Source organism: Sphaerodactylus townsendi, linkage group LG06, assembly GCF_021028975.2.
Source record: "Sphaerodactylus townsendi isolate TG3544 linkage group LG06, MPM_Stown_v2.3, whole genome shotgun sequence".
Lineage (NCBI taxonomy): Eukaryota > Metazoa > Chordata > Lepidosauria > Squamata > Sphaerodactylidae > Sphaerodactylus > Sphaerodactylus townsendi.
This window is the reverse complement of record NC_059430.1, coordinates 91,665,742-91,677,746: the sequence shown is the minus strand read 5'-3', so window position 1 is coordinate 91,677,746 and position 12,005 is coordinate 91,665,742. Positions and strand designations below refer to the sequence as shown.

The window sequence follows — 12,005 nt, the reverse complement described above, 5'->3', positions numbered from 1 at the left end:
AACTTTATGCCCATTCTACTTGGGTGCAGTTTACATCAGTTGGTTTTTGCCATGGTCACTCCATTAATTCCATCTGCAAGCCTGCAATGTGGTCCTCTTTCTGCACCTTTGCAAGACACCACCAGATTGATATAGATGCCGTGAGAAATGCAGTGGTGGGAAGAGCAGACCTACAATCTCAATTCAGCTGAGAGCTTATACGTGCCTTTTGAGACTGATAAGTCAGCTCACTAATCTCCCGTGTGGGACTGCATAGGTACCACAACAATGAAAACAGGGTGGCACTAACCTGTAACTGTTGTTCGAGTGGTCACCTGTGCAGTCACACTGTGCAGTCACCTCCTGCCCTTCTGCGAGCTCACAGCTTAACCTGAGAAACTTACCTCACTTCAGTGATAGCAGAGAAGAACAGAGGGAAGGATGGGTGCTCTGCCCCCTTTATATCACACTGTGACCCTTAATTCATTTTTAATTCTTTGAGTTTTGAAAAAGACCTCTCCCAAGCAGTTGGTGACCATTAAATTAAGAACTAGCAGCAAATTCCTTCCACATTAGGGAAGGCTATCTGAAATTTTTCCTTGTATATAATTTGATAAAGGTCTGTATGATACAGAGGCATATTCTGTAGGCGTAGGAATTTGTTTCACAAACAAGTGAAAGTGCAAAAGTTTATCAGCAAGTTTCAGGTCACCATCTTCTGGGTTTGCTTTCGTCAACACTTCAACACCTTGCTGAATTTCTTTGTTTAACTGCTGTCAGGTTAGCAAGAAAGGAAAACATTTGTGCAATATCACTGTACACAGTAGCTGTTCTTCTTAAACTGTCTTCAAGTGCATCTGGTATAGGAATAAAGAATTTAATCCTAAACTTCTCTCTTGAAGAACGTTCATTGAGGCATCAGAACCAGATGCACTTATGTGATTCCTTGCTATTTTCTTAGTCTTTGTCTTCTTGTGTTGGTTCTATAGTCAACATTTGGCAAGGCAGCTTTTGCTTGTTGCCAAGATCATCAAAATCTTCTGATTTGTTTATAAAATCCAGAAATGAATTATACAAATTTACACAAGTACTCAATAATAGGCAGATTCCGCATGAGCCAAAAACAGCAGTATGAAAAAGGTGTAAACCCTTTTACACCATTTTCACACCGTTGTTTTTGGCCCATGCAGAATGCGCCATAGTTCTAATTTCTGAATGGCTTTGCTGACCCTGTGAAAATGACCTAGCACATGAGTCTGAAAATGCAGCATAAACACAAATTCTGGTTCTTCCATTTTCTGGAAAAGATTGTTAGCTTGAAGCCTGGTACCACCCTTCCCATTAACAGCAGAGTACAAATGACTCAGGGCATCAGCGATAGCACCGTAACTTTCCAAAACAGCTTCTGTGGCTTTTGCATGTGCCTCCTACCTAGTGTCTGCCGAATATTTAGGCACTTTTATTTTAGAACTGCCCATCTCTTTGTGATGGATGAAAAGAAGGAAGAAATTTAATTGATAATGCCAAAACTTTTCATAGCATCAAGGCAGCAGTCAACAGCCTTATGGCCCTCCAAATTTAAAGAGTGGCCAGCTCATAAAATAAATCATGGAATGAAAATACAGGTGAATAGCTTATTAATATAAACACAACCCCCCTTCCAGCAATCAGTATAACAAATTTTCATACCTAGAATATTAATATATAGTTTATAACAAGGTTGGAGTCCTTCTGAAGAGAACTACCAGCAGCTCCAGGCCCTCCAGTGAATCTGAGGCCGTTTCCGCACGGGGGTGCGTCGGCGTATACGACGCACCCCTCCATGAACGGTCCCGGTAGGGGTGGGGAAGATGGCGCAGCGCTGCGCCGTCGCCTGAATGCCTTCCCTTCCCTCCGACCTTCTGGCGTGTTGCCCAGGCCAGGGGACACGCCCCCCTGCACTGCGCGACAGCTCTGGAGTCGCAGGGCAGGGGGGCCTGTCCCCAGGCCTGGACAACGCGCTGGAAGGTCGGAGGGAAGGTAAGGCATTTGGGAAAGGGGGGGATGGCTCCTTCCAGCTGCTGCCGTTCACACGGCAGTGGTTGGAAGCTGCTGTTTCCGAAATACCTCGCCCAGGGAGCAAGGTTCGGAAAAAGCAGCTTCGCGCCGCTCGGGGGTTGCGAGGCCGCCGCTGCGCCGTGCGAACCCCTCCCCAGGGACACTGTTTTTAGCATCCCTGGGTTGCTGTATTCCGCCCGGGCGGAAACAGCCTGAGGCTCATTCCGCATGGGCCAGAAACAGTGGTGTGAAAATGGTGTAAAAAGGGTTTAAAACAATGTAAAAGGGTTTATACCATTTTCACACCACTGTTTTTGGCCCATGTGGAATCAGCCCGAGATTGCACCTTTTCTTCCATATGTGGAATATCCAACTCTTTAGCTCCCCTGGTGGATTTAGGATTACACCAGGAAATTTATTGAAGGGTTGTTTAAAAGCTACAGCGCATTATTGCAGCGTGTGTAAGAAATACCTGTGAATCAGTGTCAAAAATACTATACACCTTGGCTGGAGGCCCCCTAAATTTTGAGGCCCTAAGCGTCAGCCTGCCTAGAGTATAGATAAATCTGGTCTTGACAATAGCCTGCAATGGTATGGCTTGAAATACGATTTTCAGTGATCAGTGATGCTTTTTTACTAGTCTTTTTACTCATTCTTCAGGCAGACCGCTTGTTGCTGCCCTCCTGGAGGGTGAAGGGGAACCCTGGCTGGCTGGGCTTCCTCAAACCCTGGGAGGCAGAGGGAACTCCTTATTTGGGCAGTGACTCCCCCTGATGTCATTGCCCAAATAAGGAGCTCCCTCCACCTCCTGGTTGGCTGGGCTTCCTCAAACCCAGCAGGGAGGTGGAGAGAGCTCCTTATTTGGGCAATGACATCAGGGGGAGTCACTGCCCAAATAAGGAGCTCCCTCTGCCTCCCGGCTTCCCACCTTTGGCTTATAAGCGAGTCAATACATTTTCCCAGGTTTTGGTAGTAAAATTAGGTACCTCGGCTTAAACACAAGTTGGCTTATACACGAGTTTATACTGTGAATTAATTAAAATATAGATGAAGATGGAGGTAGGTAAAAGGTTGGTGTGTTGGGTAGAAAGGATGAAAGGAATCAGGGAAAGGTGAGGGTTGACACGTGGAGGAAAATAGTGTGGGGAGGGTGATACAGGGGAAAATGAGGTCCCCCCTTCCACAAGGCTTCCCAATTTCCCCACTGTACATCTGTGCCCAGACAAGCCTGGTAGCCAGAATGCTGCAAAGTTTTCCCAGGGAGAGGGTGCCAGTGGGAGCAAAGGAAGGAAAGCTGAAAATGTGAGGGGGGAAGATAAAGATAAAGGTAGGTAGAAAGGAGAGAGAGAAACGGGAAAAGGGGAGAAGCTATTGGGGCTTTCAAGAAAGAGAAAGAAGAAATAATGGGAGAGGGGGAAATATAATGTCCCCTGCTTGTTCCCTGCTTGTAACTTTATAAAAGAGATCAAGAGTTACCAAACTGCTAGAATTACAAAGAGCAATTTTCATAAATCTAAGTCTTTATTATTTAATAACTCAAAAGGGCAGAGTTTAATGCCTTAAATTTCAGATGTGCTATTATCCTATTCTGTAGCAAGTAGATTAATCCTATTCTGTAGCAAGTAGATTAATAAATTTCTGTAGCTTTGCTAGATTCAGAAAAACCAGAAAGGATGATTTATTTATTCTCTTTTGTTCCCTTTTCGTGCCTTTCCCCAAAGCATATTATGAACACAATATTAAAATTAATAGTAAAAATATTAAACTCCTCCAAGACGAGTTGAAATAAAAATGTTTTCATCAACTTCCTTAACTCGCCAAGAAAATGAACTAGCAGGCCTCCTAAAGGAAAAAATGGCATCCTTCCCAAAAAGTCCACCAACCAACAGTGACAGCACAGGAAGCAAGGTCTCAAACAACGCAGTTCTAAGGAAGGCTTCCTGTGAGTAAGCCACAGCGAACAGACCTGAGTATGATCTTGACCAGTGGTTCTCAAACTTCCTAAGGCCGCGACCCTTTAATACATTTCCTCATGTTGTGGTGATCCCCAACCATAAAACTGGTATATATAAAATATAAAAAGATCGTTTTCCGATGGTCTTAGGTGACCCCTGTGAAAGGGTCATTCAACCCCCTAAAGGGGTCCCGACCCTCAGGTTGAGAACCACTGATCTTGACTATGATCCTAGCCCTGCTTAGGATTCCTCATGCAGAAGGTGAGCAGGTACACAGGAAAATTCAAAGGTGTGAACGACCCAAATTAGTACCTTGAAGTGGGTATGTAAATGATACTCAATTAATGAAGCCTTTTAAAATCTGAAATGAAATGACAGAAACTAGAAGACTGTGCAGGCTGCATTCAGCCACTGGTTTACGGCTTCCTGTGCTAATTATTCTGAGTTTTGAAAGCCTGGTTGGTGTGTTAATTGTGGCAGCTTGCCTGTTCCTGCATTGCTCTGTTCTTATTCCTATGAATAGCTAGCAGCAGGACTGCTGGGTTTTGTTCCCTTGCCAGATTTTGAAGTGCCTGCTGCTGTTTTAGAGATGCTGCATAATCCATGGGAAGCACCATCGGAAGACATCCCTGTTATCCCTCTCCACTTCCAGTTCAAGGGGTACCAGAATCTGGTGGTAGGGTTGGAAGGAAGCTTCTTTTCTCCTCTTGTGTTCCCATTCTCAAGACAGAAGACACCGGATAAACAAATATCTATGGCAGAGGGGTGTTTTTAAAAAAACTTTTTGGGGGTGGAAAGCTAAGGAATTTGTTTGGTTTTTAAAAAAGTTCTTGGGCAAAAACTCTTTTTTAAATTTTTTAGTTTTCTGGGGAAAAACATGAAATTTTTTTAAATTGTGCAAAACCACAGAATTTTACTTTTTAAAAACAAAATCCACTGACTTGTTAGTTTTTTTCAAGTTTTGTGACAAAAATCTACAAGATGTTTCATTTTTTCAAGATTTAGACAGAAAAACCATAGAAGTTCTAGGGGTTTTTTTTCAAGTTCCTGGGCAAAAGCCACAGATTTCATTTTTTTGTTTGCTTTTGAGGATAAAAACCACAACACCAATCCAATCCTTTCCTTTTACTGGTTGTGGTGGTTTTCCGGGCTGTGTGGCTGTGGTCTGGTAGATCTTGTTCCTAACATTTTGCCTGCATCTGTGGCTGGCATCTTCAGAGGTGTATCACAGAGAAAAGTTTGTTTCACACTGTGTCTACTGAGAAGGGAAAGTTTAGTGGGGCATATTGTCCATGTCCCAGGGTGAGGACCAATCAGTAAGTGTTTGGGTGGAACTTGCTATGAAAAGGTGTGGTTGAGTGCATTGTATTGTGGGTGGGGTTATCAGTCCATTTTTTTGTGAAGCAAGCCTTTATTGGCATAGACAACACAGTCCATTTTTTTAAGTACTGATAGCCAAGCTTTGTTAATTTTTAAAGTCTCTTCTTTCTTGTTGAAGTTGTCTTGGTGTTTGTGGATTTCAGTGGCCTCCCTGTGCAGTCTGACATAGTAACCTTCTGAATTGCCCAGAATTTCAGTGTTCTCAAATAAAATAAATACAGATTTGTTGGTTTCTGGAGTTTTTTTGGTTGAAAAATACTGAATGTTGGAGCAGTGAAGGACAGAAGATTGTGGAATAAGCTTTAATATTTGTCCTGCATACAGAAATACAGTTAAGTTTATAATGCAACATCAGCTTTCACAGCATTAGTTCCTTGGCATTAAAAATCCTGATTTAACTTGAATTCATATCTGCCTTCAATTTGGAAGGTCCCTGTGGAGACAGAGAACATTTGCATAAAGAGGAAGATATTTGCAAGAGCCTGGGAAGAAGTGTTAGTTCGGTAAAAGCCCAGTGTATACTCACAGAGGCTTCAAGTGGCTAGGATGAGTATTAAAAAGTTAAATTTAGCAAGAAATACTGCTGTGCTGTTTTCTGTTAACTTGCACTAAATACTCTTACAAGCAGAGGGTTCTCCTGTCTATTTAACTGAAGGGGGCAGCTTCCTGCTTGGTTAAGAGGGTGCATGGGAAAGCTTGTTTGAATCCAAGCATTCATGGACATCTGAACTGAGGCTATGTCTCTGATAAAGCAAACCTTGAAGTAGTACAAACATTTTCATTTAGTATGTTTACAATTAAATCTGTACTATAAAGCGGTAGAGTGTACTTGGTAATTAAACTATTCTGTAGTTCTGAGTGCTGGAACCTTGACCTGCTCATTACGGTTGTCACTTCTGGGTGGGGAAATTTCTGGTGGAGCCTTGGGAGGGTGGGGTTTGGGGAGAGCTGGGCCTTCAGTGGAGTGTAATACCCAATGTGCTACATAATAACCCTTAACAAAAACCACTGTAGGTAAAAGAAAAGCAAATGGCCACTTCACATGACCTTGGTTAAAACAGTTTTAAATGTGTGTGTTCCATCATGAGAATGAAATACAACAGAAAGCAATTCTGAATTGAGCCCCAGGGAAGATACTCTGTCACCACTTGAGAATTTTTCCCTTCATGTTGCTACTTTCCCCTCTTGTGAAGTTATCTCATGCCCTACATTCTGGCTCCTTCTATTCACTTTAAAAGCCCTGATCTGGATAGGCTAGCTTGATCTCATCAGTCCTTGGAAGCTAAGCAGGGTTGGCCCTGATCAATATTTGGAATGGGAGACCACTGAGGAAATCCAGGGTTGAGATGCAAAGGCAGGCAATAACAAACCACTTTTAATGGGTCTTGCCTTGAAACGCCCTTCCGGTCACCATAAGTCAGCTGTGAGTTGAATTTTCCTTTTTTAAATAGGAGTGTTTATTTTTTGAATGAAAATATTTCTGTTGCTATTTTCCATTTCCCGGGGATCTTAAAATATTAAAAAACTTTCAAGGGCCCAATCACATGCAGGGAACTGGCAGTTAAAGGGTAACACCCTTATCCCACTCCAAAGTGATCTGTTCTAGTCCCCTCCCAAAGTCTCCTCTCACTATCCCCTACTCCCAGGCTCATGTTGGTCCCTACCCCAGCCGTGGGAGAGTCAGCAAGGCCATCAATAGCAAACCACTTCTGCTGATCTCTTGCCTTGAAAACTCCATAACTGTCCACCATGAGTTGGTTTCAACTTATTGGGACACAATTATCATTATTAATATTGCTCTGTCCAGAATAAATTGCACATCCCTTTGTAAATGAATAGTGTTTATTTAGTGGGATTTTATTTTCATGCCTATTTTGCCAAAAGCAACATGTGCCTGATAAGATGCCATTCTTAGCCTTGGCTTTCCACATGTTGTGGGAAAAGGGAGCAAACGGGGCATATCCCTACTCTCCCCATCATATGTCACTGGAAGTCCACACATGGATATAACATTTAAAAAGGCATGTGTGGAAAAAAAGTTATCTGTTGGGAAGCGCATTAGTAGAGGAAATTAAAAGAGCAGAGAAATGTACTGCAAAGAAGTAACAAAAGTCAGATAATTTTTCTGTTGTAGTATTATGTTGTAACAATTTTTGCGCAAAACAATGCAGCAGTGACAACCCCGACTGCCTGGATTGTCTGTCTGTGTCTTGTTCTTTTCTCCATAATAAGAGTCCACTTACTCCTTTTGTTTGGACAAATCCAGGCATATTTCCTTAGAACTGATATTGCTATAGAGCACAGACAGCAACACATCTTGTTGAGAGGAGAAAGGACAGTCTCTCTTCTCCTGCATCCCCAGCATTGCGGACAGCATTTTTGGCAAATCTCTTTAATTAATTTAAAAGGCTAAATTGGGACATTATTTTTTCTGTGGACATGACTAGGATGTGTGCTCTAGTCCAAAAAACATATGCTGGAATAATATCTGAAATAAAATAATTGCAGTGACATGACTTTCCAAAGCTAGCCTTTTCTCTGTCTCTAAATATGCAAATAAAGTATTTTTCTGTGTGACTTTCTGATTTCATTGATGTTTAAAGGAGAGAAGTATATATAAAATGTTATTTTATTAATTTAAAAATACTCCTATCAATGATACTAACAGAAGCAAATACTTTTAATCTCACCTGAAATTGCATTAAAATGTTTTGATCTCTAAGGTTCATTTATTTCAGGGATCAGAACTTAATGTTCTTATGCAAGAGAACTCCGCCAGTTCCATCTTCTTTCATGTGATCCCTGCTGCATTGGCAACTGAAATATGATCTTCTGTGCATAGACGGTGGTGATACTGCAGTGCTGCAGAGATCACCGTGCCAACAGATCCCTGCTCTATGTGCCACAGCCAGTGTCTCTGGTTCGAGATTCCTGTTACCTTGTATGTCTGTTATTTATGCAAATGCTCATTTGTATTGACAGATACACTACTTGCATATGTGGTTTTTAAACAAAACTGGTTTGTTTCTGCGCTGGCACCTCTCAGTTTTCAAAAGTTGACTTGCCTGAATTGCTGTAATGAGCCTAAACCTTTGAATACAATTTAGTATGTATAAAACATAATCACGCAAGGAGCTCTTGAAACAACACTGTAGTTGCCTTGTTAATTAGATTTCTCAGCAGAAATATAGCCAAGTGAAATGGATAGACATCCCCCCCCCCCCATCAAGATACACTGTATGCTCATTGTTCAAACTCCATAATTCATAGTTCGGTGTCATTAAATTATGTTTCCTGCAGGCATCTTCAATAACATCCGAATGTGATGTAAGGAATTACTGAGAAAATCAAAAGCAATTAGATTGTGAATCTCTCAAGCCAGCAGTAAAGGATGTTTTATATCAATTCAGTCTGTATGAAAGAATGTTGTATAGTTCAAAGTTTCAGATTACCAGAGGACCTGAATAAAATATACTTCATGAGAGAAAGCTTTGTTAAACTCTGGCCGTTTCCGCACGGCCCAAAAACGACGGCCTGGGGGCGGTAAAAACGCCGCCCCCAGGCCGCCGTTCGCACAGGCGCCACTGCTGCAACGCAGCAGCGGCGACCTGACTGCGCTTCCTTCCCCCCAGGGCGGCGTCAGGCCGCCCTAAACAAGAACCCTTTAAAGGGTTGTTGTTGGGGGGGAAGCGTCTTCCCGGCGGCGCGGTGCGAACCGCGCCACCAGGAAGACGCTGTCTCCCTTCTCCGCCCACTCACGATGTAAAATTCCGTGCATTAAGCCTGCTGGCCGTGGAAGCCCCGCCCACACTGTCCTCCAACCTCCAGGGGTTGGAGGGCAGCGTACGGGCGAGGCTTCAACGGCCAGCAGGCTTAACGCACAATGACATCGCGGAGTGGGGCGGAGAAGAGGCGACTCCGTCGCGGAGCCGCCTTCTCCTGCGCGGGGCCCTTTCTGCTTGGCCTGCTTTCGCGACGCTTAGCGTAAGCCCGAACAGGCTTGCGCCCCCACGCCGGCAGAACTCTTGGCGGCGTGGGGGCGCATGGCGGCCGTGCAGAAACGGCCTCTATTAAGTAGAGTCAACCTGAATATAACCAGCTAACTATAGAAGTCTAAGACAGAGCAAGGCATCACTTATGATAGGCTGGTGGAGAGTGTGCCAGTTAATCAGTGGGAAGACCAAAGAAACAGTGGATGGACAGCATTGCTGAAGACATACGTGCTGGCAACCTTACCCCTGAAAATGCCCCAAATTGAGCTATTTGGCAAAGAAAATGTCAGTATTAAACCCCTCAAGGAAAATACAGCCCTAGAAGACCGAGGAGGATTCAGTTTGAACAAAAAGACTGTTGGAGAAGTTTTGGAGAGGCCAAGGTCGAGTAAACACCTCTGTAGTCTTAGCTGAAAACTTTGCTTTCTGAAGGGATTGTCAGACAGATGTGGCTGGCCTGATCTGTGTTCCCTTGGTGCAGTTTAACACAGATACACATGGGGATATTGGTTATCTTTGGGAAAGTTATGCTGAAGGGGAGGAGTAGTGAGGCTTCTAATTCAGTCAAAGAGGAAAGGGATTCTTCTGAGGGACAGATGTGAAGGAATAATCGTATGATAGATTGTCCTTAGCCTGGTGTTAGGACAACTAAAATTTTACTTCAGGGTAAATGTATGATATCAAGCTATTTAGAGGTGAAGGAATTCTAACAACCCTAGCTTCAGGAGGTGCACAGACATAACTGGAATTATACATTCCTAAGGAAAACTGACAATAATTAAGGCTTTCTGAAAATTAAGTTACTTGTAACCTCTTACCAGGGACTGAGAAACATGTCCAAATCTTGTAAGTGTCTAAACTGAAACATCAACACCACTCTGTAAATAACTGGCTAATTTGATACTTACCTGTTTTCTCTTTGTGGCAATGCCAAACAACTTAGTTTTAATAGTTTTATATTTTTTCTATTCTCTTTTTTAAACTGTTCAAAAGCCCCTAGTATCAAATCATTTCTGAAAAGGAACTGAGTGTAGAAATACTGAGTGTGTATATATTTTAGTTCAAGGTAGGACAATGTTTGTATACCGTATAGCATCACTCACATGCTACGCTTATAAAGTATGTGCTACTCAGTTCTTAAGAGGACAGACTGATTATCTTTTCAAGGGAAGAATTTCCTCAGTGCATTTGAAAGCATAGAATCATGGCAATAATATGTCCCAATTGTGGATATCGACATCTGTGGATCAGGGCCATACTTACCCAAAACAGATTTTTCTACAAACTTGGGGGATACCTGGGTTTGCAAAAAAACTTCAATTGTACCAAAAAAGAGAGGTGTTCCTAGTGAAGGGAGGGGAGCATAAGGCACCCATAATGGGGGTTTATTGTAATTGTTTTATTGTGTTGTTCACTGCCCAGAGCCCTTCGGGGGAGGGGCGGTATATAAGACCAATTATAAATAAAAAAATAAAAAATAAAAATAGGAGGCATTCCTGGTTTTTACCAGATTTAATTAATTTTTATTTATAACCTTCTACTGCTTTGGGCATGTTTTATTTTAATAGAAACAAAGCAATCTTGCACGTAGATTAATGGTTTTATTTTGCCAATTGCCTGACTCAGCTTTGTCCCAAAATGTTTTCAATCTTGTTCTGCCCCATCAGACTATCCAGTCAGACATATCAAGTGCTCACTTGTCACTTGTCTGCTTCCCTCTGTCAGACGTTTATTTTCACAACAGACACTGGGATCTGTTTGGTGTAATGGATAGTCTGTTGGACTGGAATCCAACAGAATTGTCCAAGACCACGGAATGATCAGATTATGTGAAATAAAGAGTAAAAGATCTGGGAGACTCAGGCCCTTTCTGCACAAGTCACCTAGAAGATTTCCAGAATATTTTTGATCACACACACACACATACATACACACACACACACACACAACACACACACACACAGCCCAACCCTTTACCATGATGTTTTTCCACATGCACCTCCTTCAAACATTTCATGGCCATCGTAAAGGTTCTTTTTAAATTAAAAAAAAGTTTTAACTTTATTTAACCAATTTCAAATAATAAAATAACAGGATTGCATTAGTTTGAAGGAAAACATTCTGTAACAAATTACAAACAAAAAGAAAAAAGGGAAAGAAGAAAGAGGAGATAGAAAAGTGAAAAAAAGAACTGAAATATAAAAAAGAAAACATATTACAAAACTTTAATACATCTAAACTGGAGTGACTTCACCTTAGTCTCCAAAATGTAAATTGATTAGACTTTTTTTTGTAGGTAAACTGGACTAATCCTTACTCCGATCAATTTATAATGTCTACTTATAACTTTTTTAAAAACTTAGTTTTAGAAGTTTTAATTTTTGAAAAAAATTAATTTTGGAGGGTTATTTATAGAAATAATGCTTCACTGATTCTTTGCTTTGATTCTCTGTAGCTCCATTTAATCGATGCTTTGTAGTTTCAACCAAACAAGAACAGCAACAGAAATACAGAAATGATGAAAATAAAGAGGCGAGGAGAAAAGGAGTGAAGTCAAGGATGCAAAAAAAAAATGACACTGAGGTTGGGTGAAGGCACAGAGGCATGGACAAAGCAGAAGGAAAGATAAACTGCACAGTGAGGGATGATGGCTTGGAAATGT

General features: G+C 41.8%; 1 protein-coding gene across 1 annotated transcript in view; it reads left to right on the top strand.

The window, feature by feature from the left end:
• Nucleotides 1-12,005, top strand: part of CAMK1D (calcium/calmodulin dependent protein kinase ID) — a 195,686-nt gene that overhangs the window by 57,274 nt on the left and 126,407 nt on the right. The gene's annotated exons all lie outside the window — the stretch shown is intronic.